The 12,043-nt window shown below is 45.4% G+C and overlaps 1 pseudogene; it reads right to left on the reverse strand.

The window, feature by feature from the left end:
• Positions 1–8,447: 8,447 nt before the first annotated feature.
• LOC107699376 (uncharacterized) overlaps positions 8,448–12,043 on the reverse strand; it is an 8,286-nt pseudogene continuing 4,690 nt past the window's right edge.

Raw genomic sequence — 12,043 nt, forward strand, 5'->3', positions numbered from 1 at the left:
GGGGAGCACTGGCTCGTTGCTTATTTAACTAGAGGGTTCCGGCTGTTTTTTCGATAGCTTCAGCAACGCTCCTGACAGCGAACGCTTTCCAACATCCATCAAAAACTTTTTAATATCCAGCGCTACCGTCGTGTTATATTCTACCAAACGAGTCCAGGATTTTACGTCGGATGTGTGCAGACAACACTGTGCGGTTTTCCTATACCACCTAGCCAGGGGTCGAGACTATAAACATGTGATGAATTTGTACAGCGACAATTATATTAAAAATTATAAAATGGTGTCGCTCTTTATGTTGCATGATTGAATTATCGAAATTTATTTGTTTGATCATAAATAAAAACTGCTTAAAACCAATATCCGTTTTACAGACTTTTATAAAAAAAAAAAATTCAATCATTAGGTATACACAGCATTAAAAGAACACATAAATACAAAGTTAAAATTCCAGCCATTGCCTTCGATCGAGAGTCTGTGATTTGAAGCGGGTGCCATAGTTTGTGAAATTCTCTTTTTGACCGTCTTTTTATAAGGACGCGTAGGTTCCGGCGTGTGAGCGGTCACTCCAGGTTTGCTTTTTAAAGAACTAATCATACGTCAAACATGATGATTCGGTATGGTAGAAAACGGAATGTTTAATTCGGCAAACGCCTGTAGAAACTCCGGCCATCCTAGAGGTCTTCTGTCATCCCGGACCTGGTGCGGAGCTGTGATATTTTTTAACAAATCGAGCATGTGCGAGCCTGGTATGGCTTTACCTTTAAACACAAATTCAGCTGACTCGTTCCAAGTGCTGAGTCCTTTAGCTTTAGACATTTTGTCTAATATGTATTGACTGTTTTTCACGCTTCTCGAATGTACGTTCTTCAGAACTTCGGCTACGACATCTCCCGAACCCTCATCACCTTCGGGGAAATTAGTGGTACGTTCGCCTTTATGGCCCGGGGTCAGGATTTGGTAATGAGAGCGTTAAAACGCTACTCTCGCGATCGCCTTGTTTAACGATCGTCAAAAACCTTCTTAGGATGTTTAAGTAGAGTTTGGCTTTTTCACGTTGATCCAAATCGGTCCTGAGTAAAATATTTCTTATGGCCGTATCCAGATCGTTCTCTACGACCTGTTGAATGTTCTCGCGAGGGCTTTCCGGATTTCAACATTTCCCGCTGGTTCTGGGGAACAAGATACATATTCTCGGCATATTCCATGCTCAACCCTGTCTAGACGATATTAAGATGGAAATAAAGGCTACCGTTACGCTTAGGAGGGGTAAAAGAAATCAGCCGTTCTGGTTGAAAACACGTTTCTTGGCGGTTATACAGATTTTTTTATTGGCGAGAAATTTCATTTCCGATCTTCTCCTTTTCAGTTTTTGGTACTGCTGCTGGTTGATCGGAATCGTACCATAAAGGATGTTTAGTGTTACTTTGCAGAGTGCTAAAATGAGTTTGTCGGATGACGACTGTAAAATAAGACGTCGCTGTTTAGACGTTGCTTTATGTAGCAGCTTTAACAGAGGTAGGTGCTTACAAAGCTTGGCGGACATGACGAATGTTCATGTTCTTCTTTTTTTTCTGGAGGTAGACCACTTGGCGATTGGAAAGCAACCCCTTTCTGAGCCGGTACTGTTCGGGCGTTTTTGCTTTATAGTCTATCATAACGTAACCGTAAGGCTGACTGGTAGCGTCTTGATAACACTCCATAAAGTATTTCACGTTGGTCGGATACATCTGTCTCCCCAACACCATCACCTGATCAGCGTCCTGGGGATTTTTAAACAAAATTAAATAATTCGTTTTCAAGCTGATGGTTCTGCTCGATTTACCTTCAGCGAATAAATTCTGTACAATATATATAGCGCTAAGATTACGATGGTGTACAAATTGCGTGAAGACTTTTTGGACTTGAGCGTTCCCGCTAGCTTCACCCATCGTATCGTCCAAAATCAGAAGATTAACTTTGTTGATGGGTAGTAAATGATCATCATTCAGAAACATTGGTATTCCTTCTACAAATTTAATGTCGTACAATTTAAGCAGTTCATCATACAGAGGTTGCCAACAATTGTAAATATAAACAATGTTTTTGATTTTAAACCATTTAAACCATTTTCCAGCAGGCGTTTTACAAAATAGGTCTTGCCACTATTGGACGGTCCATTTATCACACACGAAAATGGGTGCTGAAACCTAAAGTCAAACTCGGAAGCGTCCTGAACCCCTCTATGCATTATTGAATCAGTAGCCATAAGGAAGGGTGTTGAAATCTGGTAAAAGTCTGCGCTTATTATACACCACCTTGAACCTTTTGTCGACTGACTTGTTGTGCAACGTGAGATGCTTTTTATCCCTCACAATGTTTCCAGCACGAGCCAGGATGTATTGTGTATCGTCGTGAGATGTCACATAGATGTTAACCAGACCAATCAGGGAATCTATGCGGACAGTCGCCATCCCTAGACACAAAAATGACGCTGTGTCGGAATATAAAACTCGGTCGCCGAGTTTGTCCATCAGGTCGTACAACTCCAGTCGGGCGTGAGCCGTCCTAAAGGCTCCTATAAACACGTCAATGTTGCAAGTCTGGTGAACATCCCCTTTGGTGGGGGGGACGCTGGACAAGTGCAACATCATCTGAGACAAATGTGAAATATTTCAGGGTATCGGTTTTACCAAAAATGATACTGGTGAAATCTTCAGGGTCTTTAACGAGGGTGGTTTGTGCTAAAGCCTCCCTCATAGAGAATATCCCCCATAAACTATTGAGCAATAGCTTGTTTATAGACCTCTGAGCGGGGTTGTGACTGATTTGTGACTGACGTAACCCTTCTCGATCGCTTTTAAAAGCTCGATACTGACCCAACACCTTGAGAGAGCTCTCTCCAGCTTGTTGTCAGGTTTTCGGCGTGCGCGCAAGTTCTGCATAAAGGGAACATTAATTTTCCCCCGCATCTGTAAGGCAGGACCGGATGGAGTAATTTGCGCTGTGGGTACACGGTCGCCTTGATAAGTCCGTAATAATTTTCAATAGGTTCAAAATCGTTATAAATGATTTTGGGGTGACCGATCGGATAGCTTTTCCTAGCTTGGCAGAAGGGGTATAAGCTGGTAAAGCCTACTTAACTTATTTTCTCCCCTTTGGTCGTTTTGTGATAAAGTTTATACGCATTAGTACGTCCGCCAAAAAGTGTCTCTCGACTTCAGTCTCTCGGGAGCCGAATAAGTACTCATAAACGTTTCAAAGTCATAAAAAATATATTTTTTGCTAGGTTCCTTGGGTGGTTGGGGATGTATGTAACAGAAATGTAACCCTCGGTCGTGCAGTTCTTCAGAGCAATCGCTGCATCGACTGGGAGCGCATTTGTGTCGATCGACGGGGCCTATAAATTCATACCATCTGTTACATAGTTTGCAATATTTTATAACGTCGCAAGGAGCGTTGTCTTTGCCAGGTGGAATCTTCTTATGCATGTCATAACAGTAGCTCGAATAACAATAGCATCGACAATCGGGACAGTGCACGGTTATTTTAGGGTATTTGAAGCAATCACTGTCAAAACAGATGTTGCAGACGTACTTCCAATGGTGATCTCGACTACTTGAGTAGCCTTTATAGCAGAATTGACATACATAGTCAGCGCCTATGAACGCCGTCAGATTCAGAATCATGTAGTAATGCTTGTCATGTAAATAAAGGTATACAGTTTTAGGATGATATTCGTTATGATTTTCAAACGTCGCTTTATCATGAAGACCGATCTTGTCTTGGATCGAGAATCCTGCGTCGTTGTGGATGACGGTCGCCCGATTTTCTAATTCACTCTCGGGTAATTGCGGTTCGAGTAAATGTGCGAGGCAGATAGAGAAACATAATTTATTAGAAATATTCATGAGGCACATAAACTCATGTTTTTTTTCTTTTAATCACCTGGTCAATAGGTAAATCTGTGCGTTTACGTCTCCGACCCCCTCCTTGTCTGTTCATTGCCACATCAACTTCGATCTCGACAGCGTTGTTGGACAATAACTGATCATCGCTCTGTCAAATAGTTTCTATTTGTTCGGTAAAAAGGTTAACGTTGCAATTATTCGCAGGTGTTAAAAACAATAAATCAATTACATCCCTGCATCTTGGAATTCAACTGATTTGCAAATGATTAGATTATGGTGAGTTTAAAAATATCAATAAAAAACGTCTCGTTTATGTACGTAACCCTCGTTCCCTGATGGAGGGAACGGAGACGTTATGTCGAACAACATATGGGGTCTCACTTGGGAGCCCAATCATCTCTGAGTTTAAGAGAAAACGCCAATGAGAATTGGCTAGTGGATTTTGCATGCTGAGCCACTCCCCCGTGCACAAAGGTATATAAGGCGACAACTTGCATCCACTCATTATGTTTTACGCTGAGGAGCCGAGAACGTGCCCCGGCAACAGCGAATATTTCAAGGTTGTGGCATGGGGACAAAATGTCTCCGTTCCCTCCATCAGGGAACGAGGGTTACATACATAACCGAGACGTTCCCTATCTGTCGGTCACTACAAATTATGTCGAACGACATATGGAAAACACCACAACCTGAACACCGTCATAACCCTGTGGCGCTGCAATTGTTGACAAGCCATAGCGTGTCAAGACAAAAGCTACGCTAAGGTCGTAACCTTCCCAAAGCCCCAGTGCAAATTCACTGACCTTGGTACCGAAGGGGACCAAATGGTGAGTACATCGCTGCTGGAGAAGGCCATGCTGCTGTTCCGTCCACAAAAAAAAGATTTTGGAAGGGATTTCAACCTTCAGTTAAAGATTGATTCAAATCTTTCCTATTTGTTCTTTCAGCCTGGCACAACGATGGGGAAGCGAGCCTTAAGGGAAAAGGTCGCTACGGAGACCACATCCTACCCGTAGGAAGGTGACATGTGGAGATACGGATATGGACTGACCCAGAGGGCAGTACTACATATGGAATGGGTCTCTGAGGCAGGTCCTACCTTAGAGTAGGGATGGAACAACAGCCAGAAGAGACTGACAGAGCGGGTCTGTCAAGGGAAGCCACGGGTTTACTTAAAGGGAAACCTTACCGTGGAGGAAAACACATATGGGATTACCCATAGGGAATCAAGCCATATGGACAACTAGCCCAGTACAGGGGCTGACCGGGACTCCGGGCATGGTAACACCAATATTGGGCCTGCCGTCAAACTGCTCCGCCAAGTCCTACTGCCGGGGGTGCTGGAGGATGCTCGACCAGGGTTCGCCAACCAGGAAACTCTACTGGGAGAAGAAAGGCGCTCGCATCCCTGTGTGAGGGGGAATGGTGCAGCAAGAGTGAGACCTAGCCAGATCTTCCCGCCAATGACCTGTTACCCAACACATGGGAAGAAACTGGCTCTACACGAAGCTTGTAAAACCTCGCGAAGGTGTTAGGTGTCGCCCATCCCGCAGCTTGACAGATGTCTGCCAGAGAGGCGCCATGCACCAGCGCCCAGGAGGAGGCAACACTCCGAGTGGAGTGAGCTCTCACCCCCAGGGGGCATGGCTCGCCTTGGGATTGGTACTCCAAGGCGATGGCATCCACTATCCAGTGGGCCAACCTCTGCTTGGAGACAGCCTTCCCTTTCTTCTGACCTCCAAAGCAGGCAAGGAGCTGCTCAGAGCTTCTGAGGCTTTGGGTGTGGTATGTGCGAAATGCTCTTACAGGACACAGCAGCGCCAAGGCTGGATCTGCCTCCTTCAGAGACAGCGCTTGCAGGTTTACCACCTCATCTCAGAAGGGAGTGGTGGGAACCTTGGGCACGTATCCAGGCCGGGGTCTCAGGATAACATGAGAGAAGGCCGACCCGAACACAAGGCACTCTTCACTTACCGAAAATGCTTGGAGGTCCCCGACCCTCTTGATGGAAGTGAGCGCGGTCAGATGAGCTGTCTTGAGAGACAGAAACTTCAGCTCAACTGAATCAAGCGGCTCAAGGGGACCCTTCTGAAGTCCAGCCAGGACAACGGAGAGATTCCAGGAGGGTATCAGGGGTGTCCTAGGATGAGTCAACCTTCTGGCACCCCTCAGGAACCTAACGATCAGGTCATGCTTTCCCAGGGACCGGCCGTCCACTGCATCGGGATGTGCTGTGATAGCAGCAACATACAATTTCAAGGTGGAGGGTGACAGCCTACACTCCAACCTTTCTAGCAGGAAAAAAAAGCATGACTCAAATCGAGCATCTCCGGGGGTCTTCTTGGTGAGGAGAGCACCAATTACAGAACAGACTCCACTTCAAAGCATAAGCCTGCCTCGTAGTGGGAGCTCTAGCCTGAGTGATAGTGTCTACCACCGCTGGTGGCAGATCACTTAGGTCTGCCGCGTCCTGTCCAGAAGCCACATAGGAGGTTCCAGAGATCTGGAAGCGGGTGCCAATGGTCCCCAGCCAGGGGATGTGCCAGGGAGGGGCTGTCACGAGGAGCATGAGTTCCGAAAAGCAGGTCTGGGTGGGCCAGTAGGGCATAACAGCATAAAAGCATTCTTCCATCTTAGAAACATTGCCAAGTTACAAAACATGTTACCTGTTTCTGATGCAGAAAAGCTAGTTAATGCATTCATGACCTCTAAACTGGACTACTGTAATTCACTGCTATGTGGTTGTTCTGCATCTTCAATAAACAAGCTACAGGTAGTCCAAATTGCAGCGGCTAGAGTCCTTACCAGGTCAAGAAAATATGATCATATTTTTTGCAATGATTTGTATGGTGAAAAGCGCTATACAAATAAATTTGATTTGAATTGAATTGAATAAGAGATTCTCTGCACAGGGGAGAGCTTGCTCTTCTCTCGGGTTGACGTGAAGCCCTAATTGACTGAGGTGCCGAAGCACCAGGTCCCTGTGATCGCACAACTCCTCTCGCGACCGGCCATGATGAGCCAGTCATCTAGATAGTTGAGGATCCTGATGACCACTTCCCATAGTGGGGCAAGGGCACCCTCCGTGACTTTTGTGTAGACACGGGGGGACAGGGAGAGCCCGAAGGGGAGGACCTTGTACTGCCATGCCCGACCCTCGAACGCAAACCGTAGGAATGGTCTGTAACGAGGAAGTATCGAGACATGAAAGTACGCGTCCTTCAGGTCGATCGCTGCAAACCAATCCTGGGCTTTAACGCATTTGATAATATGTTTCTGCGTCAACGTCTTGAACGGGAGCTTGTGAAGGGCTCGATTCAAGACTCGGCCATACTCGACCCTCGAATGCAAACCGTAGGAACAGTCTGTGACAAGGAAGTATCGAGACACGAATGTACGTGTCCTTCAGGTCGAATGCTGCAAACCAATCCTGGGCTTGAACGTATTTGATGATACGTTTCTGCGTCAACATCTTGAACGGGAGCTTGTGAAGGGCCCGATTCAAGACTCGCAGATCCAAGATAGGTCGAAGGCCACCGCTTTTCTTGGGTACGATGAAGTAAGGGCTGTAAAACCCCTTCCTCATCTCGGCTGGAGGGACCAGCTCGATTGCATCCGTCACCAACAGGACAGCAATCTTCTCACGCAAGACAGAGGCATCTCGGACTACCACCGAAGTCTCGAGAATGCCATAGAACTTGGGAGGTCGCCTGGCGAACTGAATCGCGTAGTCGAGTCGAACCGTCCGAATGAGCCAGCAGGACGGGTTGGGCCATGCAAGCCATCACAGATCCAAGATAGGTCAAAGGCCACCGCTTTTCTTGGGTACGATGAAGTACGGGCTGTAAAACCCCTTCCTCATCTTAGCTGGAGGGACCGGCTCAATTGAATCATTCGCCAACAGGACAGCAATCTCCTCGCGCAAGACAGAGGTGTCTCGTACTGCCACCGAAGTCTCGAGAACGCCATTGAACTTGGGAGGTCGCCTGGCGAACTGAATCGCGTAGCCGAGTCGAACCATCCGAATGAGCCAGCGGGATGGGTTGGGCAGTGCAAACCACGCCTCCAAGCTCCGTACGAGTGGCACCAGAGGGACAATCGATGAATCGCGTAGCCGAGTCGAACCGTCCGAATGAGCCAGCAGGATGGATTGGGTAACGCAAACCACGCTCCCAAACTCTGTACTAATGGCACCAAAGGGACAGTCGACGTACCCGCAGTGGTGCAGCGATGGGGAGTTGTACTGGGTGGCCCAGAAGGCATTGCGTTCTGAGTCATCACAGCAAAACTCCCTGTGTCCACAGAGGGACTGGCCAGAAACGCGTGGAGAGGCAACACCCAAGGGGGGCAGCCCCGCCGAATCTTCATCCACAGAGGTCAATAGCCCATCCCCCGATGCTGCAATCGACATCTGATCCCGCTGCGGCACACCAAATGAAATGCTGGGACCACCATAAGACAGCCCAGCAGAATCACTCATCAACCGCACAGGACAAGCGCTGCGGAAGGAGTGAGAGGTCCGTGGGGCATGGCCTGGCGGATAAGCTCTCACTGTCACCCTCAAATCTCCCAGAGCACTAGCCGGCGGTCCTCTGCTCGTGGCAGAGACACCGGGACAGGTAGCGGCAGAGAGGTCTGCTCCACTCCCCTTGAGGAGAAAGAGACGCGATCGCAGCGATGCCATGGACATGTGTCCACAGAAGACGCATGACTCATCCACGGACGCCACTTCAGCATGCTGAAGGCCCAGACATGGAAGACAGTGATCAATAGCCCATCCCCCAATGCTGCAATCGACATCTGATCCCTTGTCGGCACACCAAATGAAATGCTGGGACTGCCATAAGACAGCCCAGCAGAATCACTCAGCAGCCGCAGAGGACAAGCGCTGCAGAAAGAGTGAGAGGTCCGTGGGGCGTGGCCCGGCGGAGAAGCTCTCACTGTCACCCTCAAATCTCCCAGAGCACTAGCCGGCGGTCCCCTGCTCGTGGCAGAGAAACCGGGATGGGTAGTGACAGAGGGGTCTGCTCCTTTCCCTTTAAGAACAGAGAGACGTGATCGCAGCGTTGCCATGGTCATGTACTCGCAGTACGGGCATGGACCATCCACCAACGCATCTTCAGCGTGCTGAATGCCCAGACACGGAAGACAACGTTCGTGGTCGTTGTCAGAGGACAGGAAACAACTGCATCCAGAAGGACACGGACGAAACGGTGTCTTTAAAAAGACGCGAATCGTCCGCTATTTGCTCTTTTAGGAAATCTGCTCCTTTAGTTGAAGTGCCCAGGGGAATCGCTGAAAGGGACACCGCTGTTTGCGCCGTACCGCCAACCAGAACAGCTTCCCGACACACAGCAGATGAATGACTTTGTGGAGTATAACAGCTTTTCATACAACCACTCGGCTACGAAGCAAAAATCTAATGAGTGGATGCACGCTGTCGCCTTATATACCCGTGTGCACGGGGAGGGGCTCAGCATGTGAAATCCACTAGCCAATTCTCATTGGCATTTTCTCTTAAACTCAGAGATGATTGGGCTCCCAAGTGAGACCCCATAATGTCGTTCGACATAACTCGTAGTGACCGACAGATAGGTAACTTCAAACTTTTAAAGATAACTTCAGCATGGATATGTAACTCTAATAGAAATTATAGCAAATTCTGTTTGTAGAAATAGCATTATCATTAGATGTCATTTAAGTGTAAATAGCAGAATAAAAGTATTTAATTAGCACTAAGTATAAATAGTAGGTTAATCTAACGCAGTACACAAAGGTTTTTTTAAAAAATACCACTAGCCAATTCTCATTGGCATTTTCTCTTAAACTCAGAGATGATTGGCCTCCCAAGTGAGACCCCATATGTCATTCGACATAACTCGTAGTGACCGACAGATAGGGAACTTCCATCAAATACAATTTTTTTTTTTTTATGAAATGATAAGGATTTTTCAAATAATACAGTATATGTGCATCAGCTTAAATGCACTTATCAAAATAACAAAAGCAGTCAAATGTCAAAGTCTTGGTTTTAATGACAAAAATAAGTATTTAAGATGTATTATTTAACTTTGCATAAACACAGATATATAAGTGAATAAATATGGTTTTCATTAACGTTCTGTTAATAATTGTATGTACAGATAGAGCAGAAAAATCTGGCTCATGTTTGCATTTTCTTCGGTCACTGGCCATAATTGAAATCAGGATTAGGTATAAAATACTGTCACATATGTGAAAATGGGTAGAGAATTGAACAAATGGTTGTAATGTGGCTCAGATTCAGACAGGAGTCATGCGTTTGTGGTGTTTTTCTGCTGATTAAGAGAGAATACAAGACTTCTTCACCTTACAAATGGTTCTCAAAAGCAAAAATGCTACGAAAAGCATCATATCTTGTGAGAAACTGTGACGGGTTCAAGCAAAACAGACACTAGTTTTGTAATCAACAGCCCAAAATTAGAAATGTAATTCATTTATATCTTGATTTTCCTTGTTTGATCACAACTTCTCCATAGACCTGCACCTCACACAGAGTAAGATGCTTTGAATATCCAGGAATGAACATATTCACGTATCATATTGTTACATATGTAGGTGGAGGAAACACCAGCTGGAATGCTAGAAATCACAGCACATCTAAAGAGAGACACAGAAAACCTCAGTTAGACTTCTAGTCTTTCTTTATGTGTGTTTTCAGGGATTTTTATGGATATTAAGCCACTGAAAGAGCATCTCACATGGGATTGTTGTTGCCATTGTTCTCCAAAGAGTGTCCGATGCGAATCTCCACTCCGTTTATTCGTTCTGGACAGCAGTCTATTCTGTTTGTGATTACGACTCTACTAACTCGGTACACAGAACTCAGATCCACCCTCCACCATGGGTTAGTCTGAAAATTGGTTGAGGAACACGATGACCGCGATAACCTCTGTTACACATGGACCGAAGTCAATGGCAAGTTCAGCAAACCAGGTGCCAAAGGTTGATGACTGTGCAACGGTTCTTCCTATTTCCAAATTATCGGGAAGATGTCACAGTGTCAAGAAATGGTTTTAGTCAGAATATTTTATATTTCAAAGTGTTTCAGGAGGTTTACTTCAATCTATAATGCATTTCTATCAGATCAGTTTGAACTGTCGAGTCTAGACAAAGTACCTTTCAAGGAATATCTTTTCACTCTGGAATCCTGAAATCTAAAAAAATTGCCTGCCAGATTCACATTTAAATAACATTTCAAATCAGCAACAAAATCTGACATGAACTGTCCCATAAATGTTGTTAAAACATTTTAAAAAAATGGGCAGCGCATGTGCAGTCCAAAACGCACATTCAGGACTGACTGTTTCTATATGGCAACCAGAGCCTCCAACTGCAGCTGCAGTCACGCGATGGATTTACCCATTGGCGATTGGCTCTTTTATTTAGAAGGCGGGACTTATTCTGTCAAATTAGGCACTGCACTTTCAGCACTGTCTGGGTATATTTCTGAAGACTATGGACATCGACTGGAACTAAACTTATTAAAAAACACTTTTATGAAATGAGAATAGCTTAAAAGTCAAAATCGCAAGGTTTTTAATTAGCTCTGAATTACCTGGAAAAATCACAAAGTATCATACTTTGAAGTTCCAGGAAGATTCACAAAAACATAACGTCCCTCCATCCCATGACACGAGTAGCTGTAGGTAGCTCCTGCTGGAGTAGAATATAGTAGAAACTACAGTACATCTGGAGAAAAATGAAAGAGCGAGTCGCTTTCTTTTGCCCATTATCCCTGAATTTATTTTATATACAATATTATAAATTGTTTCTTTCTTTGACAACACTCTTTCCAAATAGCACACATAAGTCTGCAAGATGTCTGTTAAAGATCGTTTCATCTGGAAAGCATCTGCTGTGTACAAACATCTGATAGACATCTTTAAGATGTCAGTTTTACTTTCATTCTAAACCATAAACATACTAATCTTCTAAACGTCTATTTGACATCTGATAGGAAACGTCCAATAGACATATTGCAGATGAGAAAAACACTCTAAAACATAAGTGTAGTGCGATTCATAAACAAATGAGTCATGACATTAGGGCTGCACGATAAATCGCATGCGATATTTAATGCGCATCTTGTCAGTAAAGCCGTTCTGTAATCAGCG

This window comes from Sinocyclocheilus anshuiensis, unplaced genomic scaffold, assembly GCF_001515605.1.
Source record: "Sinocyclocheilus anshuiensis isolate Anshui unplaced genomic scaffold, SAMN03320099.WGS_v1.1 scaffold971, whole genome shotgun sequence".
Classification (NCBI taxonomy): Eukaryota; Metazoa; Chordata; class Actinopteri; order Cypriniformes; family Cyprinidae; genus Sinocyclocheilus; species Sinocyclocheilus anshuiensis.